Raw genomic sequence first — 16,712 nt, forward strand, 5'->3', positions numbered from 1 at the left:
TTTTTCTCCTGAGATGGTTGGTGCTTTTATCCCATGTATTGATGGTCTCTGGTTGCATCTTTTGATAGCTATTGTTTGATAAGGAGAGTCAAAGCTTATTTATGTACATCTGGCTGGTCATAAAATGAATATACTAAAGGTATAGAAGCTGACGTGTTGAGGGGGACCTCAAAGTGTCCTGGCACACCTGGGATCATAGAAGGCCACCCATTCAGTGACAGCTTGGGGTATACACCAGGAAGCATTAATAAGTGTCTGTCCTTCCAACAGCCTTATCAGTCTATCAGCAATAGCCGAATGTCTCAGGTATAATTCCAGGCCTGGCAGCAACTGACCTAGAGTAGTCTGCTCCTATGAGAAGCTAAAATATTAAGTAGAATTGAAGATTACCCCACAGGAAGGCTATGCCTCCATCACAGATACCCCCCTTCCATGACTTGAGATCTAACTTTAAAGTATGCTCATGTATGCACATAACATGCTCTCTATTAATCTCAGATACTTAATTGATGAGTTAATCAAAGACAAGATCCGGATAAACAAAAGAAGTAAATGAAGCAATAAAATACTCACGATTACAAAACTCGGGTCTTTTAGATCATTGTAAGGATCGAAGGCATTGTAAGGTGGGTTTAATACTCTTATATTTCAGCACATAACCAGGGCGACATTTGTACATCACGATGCTGTCAACTGGAAAGACTTCCATGGTGAGATATTGCTCCAATAGTTCACCATACTCAAATCTGGTTGGTGGCCCACAAACTTGTACTACGAAAGGAAAAAAAAATATTTTAGACAGACACATCAACTACAGCATAGCTCCATCATTACTACTCACTTCTTCCACTATACTGCTTCTCTTCCCATACACAACACCTCTTCTTGGAATTAATCTACTTAAGTAGAAAGTGCTTGTTTGTTAATTTATGTAATGGTTTTCTAGAGCACTACAAACAGCTTTGCAATGTATGTTGGGGTTTACAGGGGAATTAAGCTGTCATACCAGTTAAGCTGCAGGCAATTTTTGGAAGCGATTTAGTCCTAACTTGACTGGATGGGGGTGATCTCATTTTGGATAGCCGCCAGGCCGAAGAACAGAGTGTAGTGAGTCTTCCTCTGTCTTATCTGAGCTGAGCATTCAGCAAGATTTCAGTCAATAAACTTTGCTTTGGTGCATCAGGAGTCCTTGGAGAGAGAGAGAGGATGAGCTGTGTGTCGTCAGCATAAGAGATAATGTTGAAACCATGGTTTCAGGTGATGCCATATAGACTATAAAGAGCTTGGGCCTGAAGAGAGGATCCTTGGAGGATACTGCAGACCACATTTGTAGCTTCGGAGGTGTAGGGGAGTGCAGCCTGTGTGGAAGAAACTGATCCACTGAAGAGCTGTTCCATAGATTCCTGTATTGTGGAGGTATTGGATGAGGTTTGGGTGGGAGACTGTGTCAAAAGTTTCGGATAGGTTGAGGAGGATGAGGGTTTTGGTGTCGCCTTGATGAATGATGAGAAGGATGTTGTCTGTGGCGGCGATGAGGGCAGCCTAAGTGCTGTGATTAGGTCTGACTCATGATTGCGATGGGTTCAGGAGGTGGTTGTTGTTGAGGGGGTCTGCTGATCTCTTATTGATGAGTTTCTCCAGGACGTTCAGTTTGTAGGGTAGCAAGAAGATGGATCTAGAGTTTGCTAGTGTGTTTGGACTACTATAGGTTTTTTCAGTAGCACAAAAAATTTGTCTTGTTTCGAGGCATCGTGGAATGTAGCTGTGGTCAAGGAGTTGCTGACAATCTGGGTGAGGGTGGTTAAAATAGGCTCAAGTCCTTTGGAGAAGGAAAAGTGTGGGCAAGGGTCCGAGGAAGCTCCCAAGTGGATGGGGCACCAGGTGGTGGTGGTTTCCATGGGATTGATGGTGAGTGTTAGACCTGACATCCTTGGCGTGGGTTTTTCCCCTATCTTTTGCCTCTACTACCTGGATTTTTGATGCTGTGCTGGATTTCGTTTTTGCTGGTTTAGATGCTTTGGACACTCGGCCACTGCTAATCAGTGCCAGAGTGTAAGTGCTCCCTGTATAAAATATCATATTGATTGGATATACCTGATTGGCATATTTGTATCACCCTGAAGTCCCTAGTAAAGTGCACTGTGTGTGCCAGGGCTGGTGATGACAGATGCTACTAGTGGGCCTGCAGCGCTGATTGCGCCACCCACATGAGTAGCCCTAAAATGGTGTCTCAGGCCTGCCACCGCAGGCCTGCCTGCAGTCCCCGGACTGCCATGTCACCCTGGTCAGTGTCCCCACTGACTAGGCCTAACCCTTCCCTTTTTGTGCACATCAGTCATCCCTATGGAAGGCCCAAGGTACCCCCCTGGGCAGGGTGCAGTGTATGTAAAAGGTAGAGCATGTACTAGTGCAGGTACCATGCTCTGGTAGTGAACAGCGGCCATTTTGTGTGTTCACTGCTGCAAGGTTATCTTGCTCCATAGGCTAACATGGGGGAGGCTGGTGCCAATGGCTATCAGCCTATCTTCTCATAGGAACAAGATAAGACATGAGTGTTTGATATCCCTGAGCTCAGCATTTAATAACACATCTTTTAGGGGAGGTTGTTTTTAAATCCTGAGTTGGAGAATAGTACTTTTTAGAGAGTAGCTGTTCTCTTGTCTGACCCTTCTGTGTGCCTGGGCATGCTTGTGGATTGACTGTCTGGTTTGGAAGTGACAGGGGTGGGAGATCCCCCAGGAGGTTGGCTGAGTCAGCCCTTTGCTGAATGGCGACATTTGCAAGTAGAGTGGAGGGAGGAGGTAGCACCTGGGATTGAATAGGGCTGTGCCTGCCTGCCACACTGCTGGCTCCACCTCCTGCTGGGCGGCTGACGACTCTGCCCCTCACTCTGAAAAGAAAGGAGAAGCCAGGAAAACAAAGTGCTCCAGCAACACCCAGAACTGGATCGGACCGGGCTCAGGACCCACTTGCACAAAGACTTCAAAGACTTTTAGGGGTATAAGTACAAGACCCCTGACAACAGATTTTTAGATTCTACAATCAAGAGGAACCTCTGCTGAAAGACGGACCACTGAAGGACCAAAGGAAGATTGCCTTGCTGTGTGCTCTAAGGGCTGACCTGTCCTGCTGACCAACTGAAGCTGAGGAGGAGAAAGGGGTCTTGCTGTGTGCTGTGACCCTGCCTACTTGATCTAACCAAGACTTTGCTGTGTGCTGTGTCTGCAATTTGGAATCTCCAAGGGCCTGAGAAGAGCTGGCCTCCTGTTTGGCAACCCAGGGATATAAAGGTTGCCGAGACTTCAAGACTCTGCTGTGTCCCGTGAAGTGCGCTGTCTGCTCTCTGCTTTGCTTGAGAGAGCGGCGCTGATTAGTGCCTGAAACCGGCTGCTGCGCTGAGAAGATCGACGTGCTTATCGGCACCTGTACTACGGCGCTTTGAAATATCCTGCCCGTAATTCACCGCCACGGCCCGGGGGCCCGAGATCGTCCAGGAGCTGTGCCTCTCCGTTCCACAGACTGCGAAGAACGAAGCGAGGAGGTCGCGACCTGATTGGTTGACGGCGGAGGCCTGGCCGGAGGAACTGCGCTACGATTGGCGGAGGCCTGGTGACGTCTGACGTCGTCCCTGGGGGCTCGTCGAGGGAGCCGCGACCTGATTGGCCGCCGTCCGTGAGCTACGGGAACTCTGTCCCGAGGAAGGGCTCCGACGCGCTGAGTCCTTGCGCCCCGACCCGCAGCCTGGTGAGTCCGTGCAGGGAGAGGGAGCATCGGTAACTGTTGTGACAGCCCGCTTAACCACCGAACGTCCCGCATAGCTTGTGGGGCCCGGAGGCCAACGCCCGGGGTACCTTTGCTTGGAGGAGCAGCCGGAGAGGAGCGCTTCAATTATAAGCGCAGGGGCATAGCTAAAAAGGTGTTTTCAGTGCTGAGAGTCTAAAGACATATTCTTTTTGACACCTAACGCTCACAAGAGACTAGAGACTCATTATTTTGCGTACCTAGTGATCCAAGAAAGCTAAAAGAGAAACAGAAGAATAATGTGCAATGATATGATAATAGATTTCTACTGCTGAAACTAGATAAAGCTCTATTTTTGATATACTCACCTGTGTGGTCTAAGTTTGTGGTATACTAGGGGGGTCATTGTGATGATTACGTGCAAATACTTTACACATTGCCTTGGGGATAAGCCTGTCTGCTCGAGCCAAGCTACCTAGAGGGTGAGCAGGGGTTATCTATCGTGTGTGTCCCTGTACCCTGACTAGAAGCAAGGGTCCCTATTTGGTCTAAGGTACTTACCTCTGCCAACTAGAGACCCCCAGATCTAACATTGGTGGTCAGCGGTGCGGATTAGAACCAGTATTTGCACTTGACCTGCAGTGATTCTTTGTACATTACTAGTCTAGTTAGCAGTTACATATTGCACAAAGTTTTTGAAAGACCTAGGAAGCATCATGTCTCTGAAGGGAGTAGGCGAGGAGGTGGAATTGCAATTTGAAGTAGAAAAGTTGCTCACATATAAGAAGGATCAACTAATGCAATTCTGCAAACAGCTTGGATGCCCAGTGAAGGGCAGCGCTAACAAGGCAGAGCTACAGAAAGCTCTAAGGGCCTGGTGGGAGGCCAAAAATGGTGTGACAGAAGAAGCTACTGGAGAGGATGGTACACCGGAGCACGGATTTGGATCCGATGATTTGCCAGTGAATAGGCCAGCGTCTAGGGCTGGCAGCACCCATTCCAGTAGGGGCCTTTCTCCAGAGGAACTGGAGGAAAATCAGAGGATTAGGGCCCATGAGATTGAACTTTTTAAGCTCAAAGCTCAAGCAGAAGAGAGGAAACTGCGCCTTGACAGTGAAAAGAAGGCGGAGGAGGGGAGGAATGCTCTCGCTTTGGAAGAGAGAAAACTCCAGTTGGCTCATGAGTTGAGCATGAGGGAGCTGGACATTAAAGCTAAACAGGTGGAGTCCAGTCCGAATGGTGGCAGCGCACAACCAGTACAGGCGGGTAAAGTATACATACCGAAAGATTTGGTGCAGAGTTATCAGAGGGGTGAGGATATCTATGCATGGTTTAGATCCTATGAGCTTGCCTTGAAGATGAATGAAGTGCCTGAGAAGAGTTGGGGGGCAGGTTTGTGGAAGCATTTTGAGGCCTCTGGGAGGGATGTCTTAGCACCCTTAGAAGCAGCAGGTACCTTAACCTACCCCACTATGAAGGAGGCCTTATGCCTCAGGTATGGGCTTACACCAGAACAGTACCGCCAGAAGTTTAGGAACTTCAAGAAACTTGATTCAAGTACTTGGGTGGAGTGTGTGAGTATGTGCACGCGTGCACTGGAAGGTTGGATAAAGGGCAGCAAAGTTACTGATTATGTGGGGTTGTGTCACTTGATTAGTTGGGAGCACTTGAGTAGTCTATGTGTTCCAGAGCTGCGCCAGCATCTTTTAGACAGCAAGTTAACTGATCCCAGTGAGCTTGCTAAAGAGGCAGACCGCTGGACTAGCACCAGGGTCAACAAAGGGGTGGTAAGTATCCCAGCCAAGGGTGGACAGGGTTCCCAGCAGAAAGGTGGGGAGGACAAGGGTAACAATAAGGAGTTCTCTAAAGGGCCCCAAAATAGTTCCCAGGAAAAGGAGTCCCAAGCCCCCAAGCCTAAGAAGTCTTGGCCCCATAAGGGCAGACAGGATAACAGACCACCGCCTACTTGCTATGCTTGTAGGGAAGTGGGGCACATCGCCCCTAAATGTCCCAAGAAACCCCCAGCACCAGCTGCTGCTCCGGTCCCAGGGTTAGCTAGTGTAGCTTTGGGAGGGGATTTGATTTCCAGTGGGGAAGAGGGATTAGCTATGATGACCCTTGTCTCTTTAGGAGACCAAGAGATGGTCCAGGATACCTTGATACCCGCTAACACTAAAAAATACTGGCAAAGGGTGACCATCAATGGGAGGGAGATAGAGGCTCTGAGAGACACCGGGGTTAGTGTGACATCTGTCAGGTGTCAGTGGGTGTCTGAAGAGCAAGTCATTCCCAATGTGCTCCGCCCAGTAGTGGCAGCTGACACTTCAGTGCGCCTCTGCAAGATGGCGCGTGTTCCCTTTACATGCGGGGGAGTCTCTGGTACCTTGGAAGTCTGTGTCAGTGATGCCTTGCCGGTAGATTGTCTGATGGGTAACGACCTGGAGAGTTCTCCATGGAAGGACGTAGAGCACAGAACTCACTTGGAGATGTTAGGACTGCCAGCGTGGATCTGTGTATCCACACGTGCCATGACAGCCAGTAAGGGTGGATTAGTAGAACCGGAGCCTGGAATAATGGCCCAGGGACCTGTCAGGAGAGGAAGGGGCAGAGGGCGCGGGAAACCGGCCCCCACTGTTCCCACGGTCCAGGAGGAAGCAGAACCTGAGGGGGATGCCCTGGAACCTACAGGGGAACAGGTGGCCGAACTGGGGGAATTACCTGAGCTGACCCATTGGCAGCAAGAGGGTGGTCCCTCCAGGGAGGAATTCTGCCAGGCTCAGAAGGAGTGCCCTTCTCTCATTGGTGTGCGGCAGCAGGCTGCAGACCAGGCAGCGGGCCTAGGGTCCAAGGAACATTTGATTTACTGGGAGGATGACTTACTTTATAGTGAGCCTAAGTTTGCAGAGCCCGGTGCAGCCCGTGTGCTGGTGGTACCCGAGCGCTTCAGGAACTTCTTACTGGGTCTGGCTCATGACGTGCCTCTCGCAGGACATCTGGGGCAAGACAAGACCTATCACAGGCTTGTCACCCATTTCTACTGGCCCCAGATGAAGAAGCACGTCAGTACCTTTTGTAAGTCTTGCCAAACATGCCAAGCCAGTGGTAAGAGCGGAGGAAAGTGCGTGGCACCCCTCCAACCTTTTCCGGTGGTGAGCACCCCTTTTGAGCGGGTGGGCATTGATATCGTAGGGCCCCTGGACCCCAAGACTGCCTTAGGCAACAGGTTCATCCTGGTCTTGGTGGACCACGCCACCCGGTACCCGGAAGCAGTCCCTCTCAGGACAATCACAGCACCCGTGGTGGGCCGTGCATTGATGGGGATCTTTTCCCGCGTGGGGTTCCCCAGAGAGGTGGTCTCCGACCGGGGTACCAACTTCATCTCTAGGTACATGAAGTCTCTGTGGGAGGAGTGTGTGGTAACTTATAAGTTCACCACTCCTTACCACCCTAAAGGAAATGGGTTGGTTGAAAGGTTCAACCGCACCCTGAAAGGTATGATCATGGGCCTAGCGGAGCCCATGAGACGGAAATGGGACGTCTTGTTACCATACCTGTCGTTTGCCTACAGGGAGGTGCCTCAGAAGTCCTTAGGGTTCAGCCCCTTTGAACTGCTGTATGGCCACCCTGTTAGAGGACCTCTCACACTGGTGAAGGAGGGGTGGGAGAAATCCCGTGGGAAAACCCCCCAGGATGTGTTCAGCTATGTGCTGGCCATCCGCAACCAGACGCAGCGCTTCAGGAAGCTCGCTCAGGAGAACCTAGAAGCCAGCCAGGAGGAGATGAAAAGATGGTACGACCAGAATACCACTCTGGTTGAATTTCATCCTGGGCAGAAAGTGTGGGTGATGGCGCCGGTGGAGCCTTGTGCGCTCCGTGACAAGTGGACCGGGCCATATGAGGTGGTAGAGCGCAAGAGTGAGGTGACCTACCTGATCAACATGAAGCCTCCTAGGCAGCCCCTGAGAGTCTTGCATGTGAACCGCCTCAAGCCCCACTTTGAGAGGTCTGAAGTGACAATGCTCATGGCTACAGATGATGGTGGGGAAGAGGATAGTGATCCTCTCCCTGACCTCCTGGCAACCAAGGAGCAAGACGGGTCAGTGGATGGTGTGGTCCTCTCGCCCACCCAGAACAGCAGAGAGACTGTCGCCAGGTGGTGGGTCAGTTCGTCTCCCTGTTCTCCCTGACCCCAGGTGTCACCAATTGGTGCGTCCATGATGTGGACACTAGAGATAGTCTACCTGTGAAACAGAAGTTTTACAGAGTAGCTGACAAGGTCAGGGCCAGCATCAAGGAAGAAGTTTCCAAGATGTTGGCGTTAGGGGTGATTGAGCCCTCCAGCAGTCCCTGGGCTAGCCCAGTGGTCCTAGTTCCCAAGAAAGCTGCTACACCCGGTGACCCGCCAGAACTTCGGTTTTGCGTGGACTACCGTGGGCTCAATGCGGTCACCAAGACTGACGCGCACCCATCCCCAGAGCTGATGAGCTCGTGGATCAGTTGGGAGCTGCCAGGTATCTCAGCACCTTTGATTTGACTTCGGGGTACTGGCAGATTGCCTTAACTGAGGGGGCAAAGGAGAGGTCGGCATTTTCAACACCAGAGGGGCATTTCCAGTTTCGCGTCAGGCCCTTTGGATTGAAAAATGCCCCTGCCACCTTCCAGAGACTGGTCAACCGGGTACTGACCGGGCTGGAGCAATTCAGCGCCGCATACTTGAATGACATTGCTGTGTTCAGCTCCACTTGGGAGGAACACTTGCAACACCTCTGTGAAGTGTTGAGGGCTCTGCAAAAGGCAGGCCTCACTATCAAGGCCAGTAAGTGCCAGATAGGGCAGGGATCAGTGGTGTATTTGGGACACCAGGTGGGGAGCGGCCAGGTGGCGCCCCTACAGGCGAAGATTGATACCATTCTGGCTTGGGAACCCCTCAAGATGCAGACAGAGGTGAGAGCCTTTCTAGGACTCACCGGGTATTACCGACGGTTCATCAAGGGTTACGGCACCATTGTTACCCCTTGACAGAACTAACCTCTAGAAATCAGCCCAGGAAAGTGAATTGGACCGAGGCCTGTCAAACTGCTTTTGATGCCCTGAAAACTGCAATGTGCACAGCGCCAGTGCTGAAGGCACCTGATTTTTCGAGTGAGTTCATTGTGCAAACAGACGCTTCAGAGCAAGGTGTGGGAGCAGTACTCTCACAGATGGACGACGAGGGCGGGGACCAACCTGTAGCTTTCATTAGTAGGAGGCTACTCCCCAGGGAACAGAGGTGGAGCGCTATTGAAAGGGAAGCATTTGCTGTGGTCTGGGCCCTGAAGAAGCTGAGGCCCTACCTGTTTGGGACTCACTTCCGCGTTCAGACCGACCACAGGCCCCTCAGATGGTTAATGCAGATGAGGGGTGAGAATCCAAAACTGTTGAGGTGGTCCATCTCCCTACAGGGAATGGACTTCACGGTGGAACACCGTCCCGGTACAGAACACGCCAATGCTGATGGTCTGTCCAGGTTTTTCCGCCTTAGTGATGAGAACTCCCAAGAGGGTGGGTAGTTCTCCCCACTTTCAGCTGGAGGGGACACGTGTTAGACCTGACATCCTTGGCGTGGGTTTTTCCCCTATCTTTTGCCTCTACTACCTGGATTTTTGATGCTGTGCTGGATTTCGTTTTTGCTGGTTTAGATGCTTTGGACACTCGGCCACTGCTAATCAGTGCCAGAGTGTAAGTGCTCCCTGTGTAAAATATCATATTGATTGGATATACCTGATTGGCATATTTGTATCACCCTGAAGTCCCTAGTAAAGTGCACTGTGTGTGCCAGGGCTGGTGATGACAGATGCTACTAGTGGGCCTGCAGCGCTGATTGCGCCACCCACATGAGTAGCCCTAAAATGGTGTCTCAGGCCTGCCACCGCAGGCCTGCCTGCAGTCCCCGGACTGCCATGTCACCCTGGTCAGTGTCCCCACTGACTAGGCCTAACCCTTCCCTTTTTGTGCACATCAGTCATCCCTATGGAAGGCCCAAGGTACCCCCCTGGGCAGGGTGCAGTGTATGTAAAAGGTAGAGCATGTACTAGTGCAGGTACCATGCTCTGGTAGTGAACAGCGGCCATTTTGTGTGTTCACTGCTGCAAGGTTATCTTGCTCCATAGGCTAACATGGGGGAGGCTGGTGCCAATGGCTATCAGCCTATCTTCTCATAGGAACAAGATAAGACATGAGTGTTTGATATCCCTGAGCTCAGCATTTAATAACACATCTTTTAGGGGAGGTTGTTTTTAAATCCTGAGTTGGAGAATAGTACTTTTTAGAGAGTAGCTGTTCTCTTGGCTGACCCTTCTGTGTGCCTGGGCATGCTTGTGGATTGACTGTCTGGTTTGAGAGTGACAGGGGCGGGGGATCCCCCAGGAGGTTGGCTGAGTCAGCCCTTTGCTGAATGGCGACATTTGCAAGTAGAGTGGAGGGAGGAGGTAGCACCTGGGATTGAATAGGGCTGTGTGACTGCCTGCCACACTGCTGGCTCCACCTCCTGCTGGGCGGCTGACGACTCTGCCCCTCACTCTGAAAAGAAAGGAGAAGCCAGGAAAACAAAGTGCTCCAGCAACACCCAGAACTGGATCAGACCGGGCTCAGGACCCACTTGCACAAAGACTTCAAAGACTTTTAGGGGTATAAGTACAAGACCCCTGACAACAGATTTTTAGATTCTACAATCAAGAGGAACCTCTGCTGAAAGACGGACCACTGAAGGACCAAAGGAAGATTGCCTTGCTGTGTGCTCTAAGGGCTGACCTGTCCTGCTGACCAACTGAAGCTGAGGAGGAGAAAGGGGTCTTGCTGTGTGCTGTGACCCTGCCTACTTGATCTAACCAAGACTTTGCTGTGTGCTGTGTCTGCAATTTGGAATCTCCAAGGGCCTTAGAAGAGCTGGCCTCCTGTTTGGCAACCCAGGGATATAAAGGTTGCCGAGACTTCAAGACTCTGCTGTGTCCAGTGAAGTGCGCTGTCTGCTCTCTGCTTTGCTTGAGAGAGCGGCGCTGATTAGTGCCTGAAACCGGCTGCTGCGCTGAGAAGATCGACGTGCTTATCGGCACCTGTACTACGGCGCTTTGAAATATCCTGCCCGTAATTCACCGCCACGGCCCGGGGGCCCGAGATCGTCCAGGAGCTGTGCCTCTCCGTTCCACAGACTGCGAAGAACGAAGCGAGGAGGTCGCGACCTGATTGGTTGACGGCGGAGGCCTGGCCGGAGGAACTGCGCTACGATTGGCGGAGGCCTGGTGACGTCTGACGTCGTCCCTGGGGGCTCGTCGAGGGAGCCGCGACCTGATTGGCCGCCGTCCGTGAGCTACGGGAACTCTGTCCCGAGGAAGGGCTCCGACGCGCTGAGTCCTTGCGCCCCGACCCGCAGCCTGGTGAGTCCGTGCAGGGAGAGGGAGCATCGGTAACTGTTGTGACAGCCCGCTTAACCCCCGAACGTCCCGCATAGCTTGTGGGGCCCGGAGGCCAACGCCCGGGGTACCTTTGCTTAGAGGAGCAGCCGGAGAGGAGCACTTCAATTATAAGCGCAGGGGCATAGCTAAAAAGGTGTTTTCAGTGCTGAGAGTCTAAAGACATATTCTTTTTGACACCTAAGGCTCACAAGAGACTAGAGACTAATTATTTTGCGTACCTAGTGATCCAAGAAAGCTAAAAGAGAAACAGAAGATTAATGTGCAATGCTATGATAATAGATTTTTACTGCTGAAACTAGATAAAGCTATATTTTTGATATACTCACCTGTGTGGTCTAAGTTTGTGGTGTACTAGGGGGGTCATTGTGGTGATTACGTGCAAATACTTTACACATTGCCTTGGGGATAAGCCTGTCTGCTCGAGCCAAGCTACCTAGAGGGTGAGCAGGGGTTATCTACCGTGTGTGTCCCTGTACCCTGACTAGAAGCAAGGGTCCCTATTTGGTCTAAGGTACTTACCTCTGCCAACTAGAGACCCCCAGATCTAACAGTGAGCCAACAAGTCAGGGTGGTTTCTGCTGTGTTCTCATCATTGTGATGGAGGAATACCATGGTGGAGATGTCCGGTTAGAGTGCAAGGTAGTCAGATTGTGCTTGTCTTGTTGTGGAAGTACAGAGTGAGGTAGGAGCAGTGCCTTTTCAATGGGTAGTCAGCACTGTTCTCACTTCAGTGATGTGATGTCCAAATACTGAGACATGGCTGGAGCCATGTGGCACCACCTAGTGGCAATAGAGAGTCATTAATGGAGAACATGTTTTCCCAATCAGTCAAATGCCTGGAAGAAGTTTCTGAAGGTGAGGAATTTTCTGGAAGATGCACCATTAAAAAAGGTGGTTCTGCAAGAAAACATCAGTTTCTACGCAAAGGTTCTCCCAAAGGGCAGACTGTAGCAAAATGCAAAAATTATTTGGTAAGCAGGAGGCAGGTAGTGTTCGTGCTCCCCCATTCAACATGATGAAATTGGTTTACCCCAATTGGCATTTTTAACTATCTATAAGACCCTGGTATATGGTACAAAGGTGTATCCAGGGACTACAAGTTAAATGTCACAAAAGGACTTCAGCACCCATTGTGCAGCCCACCATGGTTGGTGTGTAAACATGACTGCAGGCTTACCCTCTGGAGCCCTGCTGTGCAGTTTTAAACTGCAAATGCGACTTGTCAAAATAACCCCTTTTGACAGGCCTACAGCTTCCTTTTAAATATGGGTATGACACCCTTAAGTAAGGCATGGTATTGAAAGGTAGGACATGTAAAACTTTACTGTTAACTATGTCCTTACAGTGAAATGGCTCCAAAAACTATTTTCACTGTAGTAACATTGACTGTTCCCTAAAAGGATACATTGTTACATTTTATTGTGCTATGTACCTCAATTCAAGTCAATAACTTTGGTTGGTCATAAAAATATGGACTTTAAAAGTAAAATACAAACACATACTATAATAAGACACAAGTTGTAAAAAATCATGCTAAAACACTTGATTTCATATGAACATCCTTAAAAGAATACGAAGTATTATCCCCCTTCAATACATTTAAATGTTCTTAGAAACAGAGATCTCAAAATGCACAGGCCACAATAACGTTTACTTGGGAGCCTACCTAGACAATTATCCAGCATTCCTATCAAGTCTCAAAACACATATACACAGACAGCACAGTTTCATCTATGGAAAAAGATTACAAAATATATAGTGCTTCAATGGAGTTATACAACAACATCGATCTTAAAAGCCTACTCAAGCAATTTCCTTGCATTAATCACCAGCCTCAGAAATTAGGCACAGTCAACACAATTTCCTCTAAGGCCGTGGATTGCAGAAAGTGCAATGACGCAGGGAAATTTGAATCTATAGGGATTTTATAGTACAGGATCTGCACTTGGAATTAAAAGTGCAAAAAAAAGTTATATGTAAAGTGCTATGTGCTGATTTCTGTTCACACAGCCAGGATAAAAGATCATGTGTCCTGTCATTAACCGAGTGAAAGTGGCTAGCCTATGAAATAGGCTAAGACAAAACCTGAGTAGGATAAAGTGCTGATAGTGGTGTGCATCATGTAACAAAAATTGTTGAAACCCACTATGTGGATTGAGCTGCAAATATGAAGTAACAGAAGGGGGCTCAGTTACTTTTACCCACCTCTTGTCTTCCCAACAGGTTTAGCAAATAGCCCTAAACATCTTTCTGCTCACCGAGATTAAGGCTGTAGTTGGATCTTCAACAAATCCCACCTGCGCAAGGCCACGGCCATGTCCATAATTACCCTCAACCAGGGAATCTCTAATCCTCGGGTCAGAGGCAAACAATCCTCAATAATCAAGATGTCCAGGGATAGAGCCTCATTGGTCCAAACCCTGTGCCACAACATTATTGGGTGTGCCCTCAGAGTGTCCTCAAGGAAGAGTAGCACTAACTCCCTATGACAAATAAAAGTAGAGGTACACAGGGGAAGAGCCAATAGGGTGTGGATACATTTATTTTTCATTACCTGTAGGGACGGGCCACTTATATACCCCATAGCACTGCCCTACTGGATGATATGCTGCTATATTTTGCCCGATAGATGGTCAACGTGTGTAATCGGTCTTTTACCCAATTTGCCTGCAAAGGAGAAAAGACCATTCACTAGTGGATTGTTTCTAACTTATAAGTGAGGAAGCCACGACCCTTTACAATGAAAGGGTACCGCTAGATAACTGAAATTGCCCCTGTGTTTTTAATGGCGTGTATGTTGAAGGAGGATTTCGGTTTAGGACTTTACTGCATTAATCCTCAGGTCTAGCCCCTCCATGAAGAAGCAGAAGGCATCTCGTAGCTGCTGCAGGGCAATAGGAGTGCAGCCCATGAGGACGGTGTTGTCTGCATGTATAATAATGTTGGTATAGGACCCCATCCAATCTGGGGCATGTCCCTACACCTTAACACTAATAATGCTATCTCAGATTAGGAAGTAGCTTTAAAATTAATTCTTGGACTTCTTGAAAAATGTTTTGCAAGCCAAATTCACAGGTGGTGTTGGAATTGTAATAAATATTTTGGAAGAGGTATTTTAGAAAGTCTCCCTTGACTGTCTAAAGCCTCTAAATGCCCATGTGCATGAGCTCCAACTGCCACCTGAATAGCCCCCTGATGAGGTGTGAACTTGCTCCCAGTGCAGGGACAAAAGGCCTTTGGTTCGGGTAGGTATTGTTATGTACTTGACAGGATGGCATGTGGCTGTGACCAAGAACTTGATTAAAATCATAGATGCCTACCCTGTCATAGGTAGATGTAGCTTACTCCTAGACCTAACCCTTTCCTTTGCCCTCCCAGCCGGGTAGGAACCAATCTTAGAGGGAGGTAGGAACCAATCTTAGAGGGAGGGGAGCTGTCCACAGAGCTGAATTAGAGTTACCATGGAAGAGCGGCTGCTCATTTCCGTGGCCATACCTCCAAGGTAGGCACAGGAACTCTTCACAGGGTAAGAAACGTTCTGCCATCTTGGTTTTATGATGAGAGGTACACTAAATGATTGTTTGCTGTAGGGCAAACAACAATTTTATTTTGCTTAAGTGGGTTGGGTTACCCCTGGGGACATTTACCCCATTGGTTAGGGAGTGGCCTCGAGTTTCACCATGCTGGTGCCAAGCATAAATGTGGTATACCCAGTACCCTCAGAACTCTTTCTGGACCTGTAGAAGAACAGAAACTGACTGGACCTGCTGTCTGTGACCTGAGAAGATCCTAGAAGACCGGATCTGCTCTCCTTCTTGTAACCAAGATAAAGAACTGGACTCCAGGGGTCATAAGGCTGACCCCATGTTCAAGCTACAGGGACACAACAAGAGGCCTTTTCTGCAACTGCCTAGCTGACCAGCTCCAACTGGACTTACTCTGAACACTGCTGCTGGCTTCTGCTGGAGTTAGCTTGTGTAGGCTTTATTTCCACTTCTTATGTTTGTCCCTCCCCTGGAGCATGGACACTATGCTTGGGTCCTTCCACTGCTTGCTTTTCAAAAGTGACTTTTTTTCTTTTTTTTGTTAAGCACTCCATATTTATTCCCCCACCCGTGCCCTCAGTATTGTTTTCCCGACCTGCCTCCTTTGTCATGCTTCCTGCCCGCATCCTTTGTGATGCTTCTTTCCACCCGTGCCCCCTGGGTTGCTCCCCATAACACTTTAGTACTTTCTTTTTTACCAATCCAACTTGGTAAATTAAAAAAAAGAGCTTGCATCATTTTGCAGGTGTGCTAATGTAGGGCATGCACATCTGCAAACTGAAAACAGCCGCGTCTTCATAGTGCCTTTGTTTTGCTTGGTTTCTTCAGCCATGCATCACAGCACTGTGGATGCTTGAGAAGCATGGCTTAAAACCATTGGCAATACTTCTAGAAAGGACCCATCCTCTTATCTATATTCTCCATGGTAGGTGGAATGTCCTCTTTGGTTCCCTTTTGTTTCCAGTTCCTCTGACCGATTATGCAGGCTATTCTTTGTGCAATCCCTATTTCCTAGCATTTAGGATGTTTTTAGGTCCCTGGACAGACTGTGTTGCTTTGGGACCTATTCGGTCACAGGGCTCGTCAAATCCACTCGACCGCTCGCATTTGCGAGGTAAATTTAATGAGGTCGAGCTATGTTTAGGTCATACTCGCCCTTTCTGGCGAGTAGGAAAACATACTAACTTTTGTCATCTGTCTTTGAAAACGGAGAAAATGTGACAAGATAACAAGATTTAAAGGCCTTTTTATTGCTCACAAAGCAAATGAGCAATAAAGATGCCTTTAAATCGTGTTATCTTGTCACATTTGCTCCGCTTTCAGAGACGAAGGTCAAGTAGGTTACTGTTAGGTCGAGGAGATGTTTCAAGGTACTAGACCTGCAGGACTAGTACCATTTTTCAGATTTTTCGAGCCCTGGGTCGATACCTAGCATTGGGAATGGCTAGTACAATACAGGCCCACTGGGTAGTGCAACGTCAGAAATATGGCGTGTATATTGCTTTCCTTGACCATAAATTTCAAACCTCTGGGTGCTTAGTGTTCATTTCTCCTATTTCTGAGCCAACATTACTGATTCTGTCTTTGTAATTCCAGCAATTTGGCAGTTTGTTTTTTGAATTTCTACAATTCGCTTGCATCTTAGCAATTCATTGTATTATGTTTGCAAATATTGGCTTGTGTATCGTGCTGCACCAGTGATAGGGTAGAGAGGTCTGGATGTCGTGATCATTTAGACTTTGTGGCATCTCTTACTTCTGGGTGAATTTCTACCAATCTCTTCTCTTGTCTCTCCTATGCGCATTCATTGATTGTGATAATGAAACGCTGCAAGAGGGATACACATTCTACAGTAATACGTTTGCTCATGGGATATCAGGAATTTGGGTTACTGCACTTTGTTACTCAGTTGTAGCACAGCTATTTCCCTCCCTTGATCATTTTATGACAAGCCCCTGGTGTTTGATTAGATATT

At 48.8% G+C, this 16,712-nt stretch overlaps 1 pseudogene; it reads right to left on the minus strand.

The window, feature by feature from the left end:
- The window catches only part of LOC146870138 (uncharacterized), a 623,247-nt pseudogene that overhangs the window by 594,689 nt on the left and 11,846 nt on the right, over nucleotides 1-16,712 (minus strand).

Source organism: Triturus cristatus, chromosome 1_1 (assembly GCF_964204655.1).
Source record: "Triturus cristatus chromosome 1_1, aTriCri1.1, whole genome shotgun sequence".
Lineage (NCBI taxonomy): Eukaryota > Metazoa > Chordata > Amphibia > Caudata > Salamandridae > Triturus > Triturus cristatus.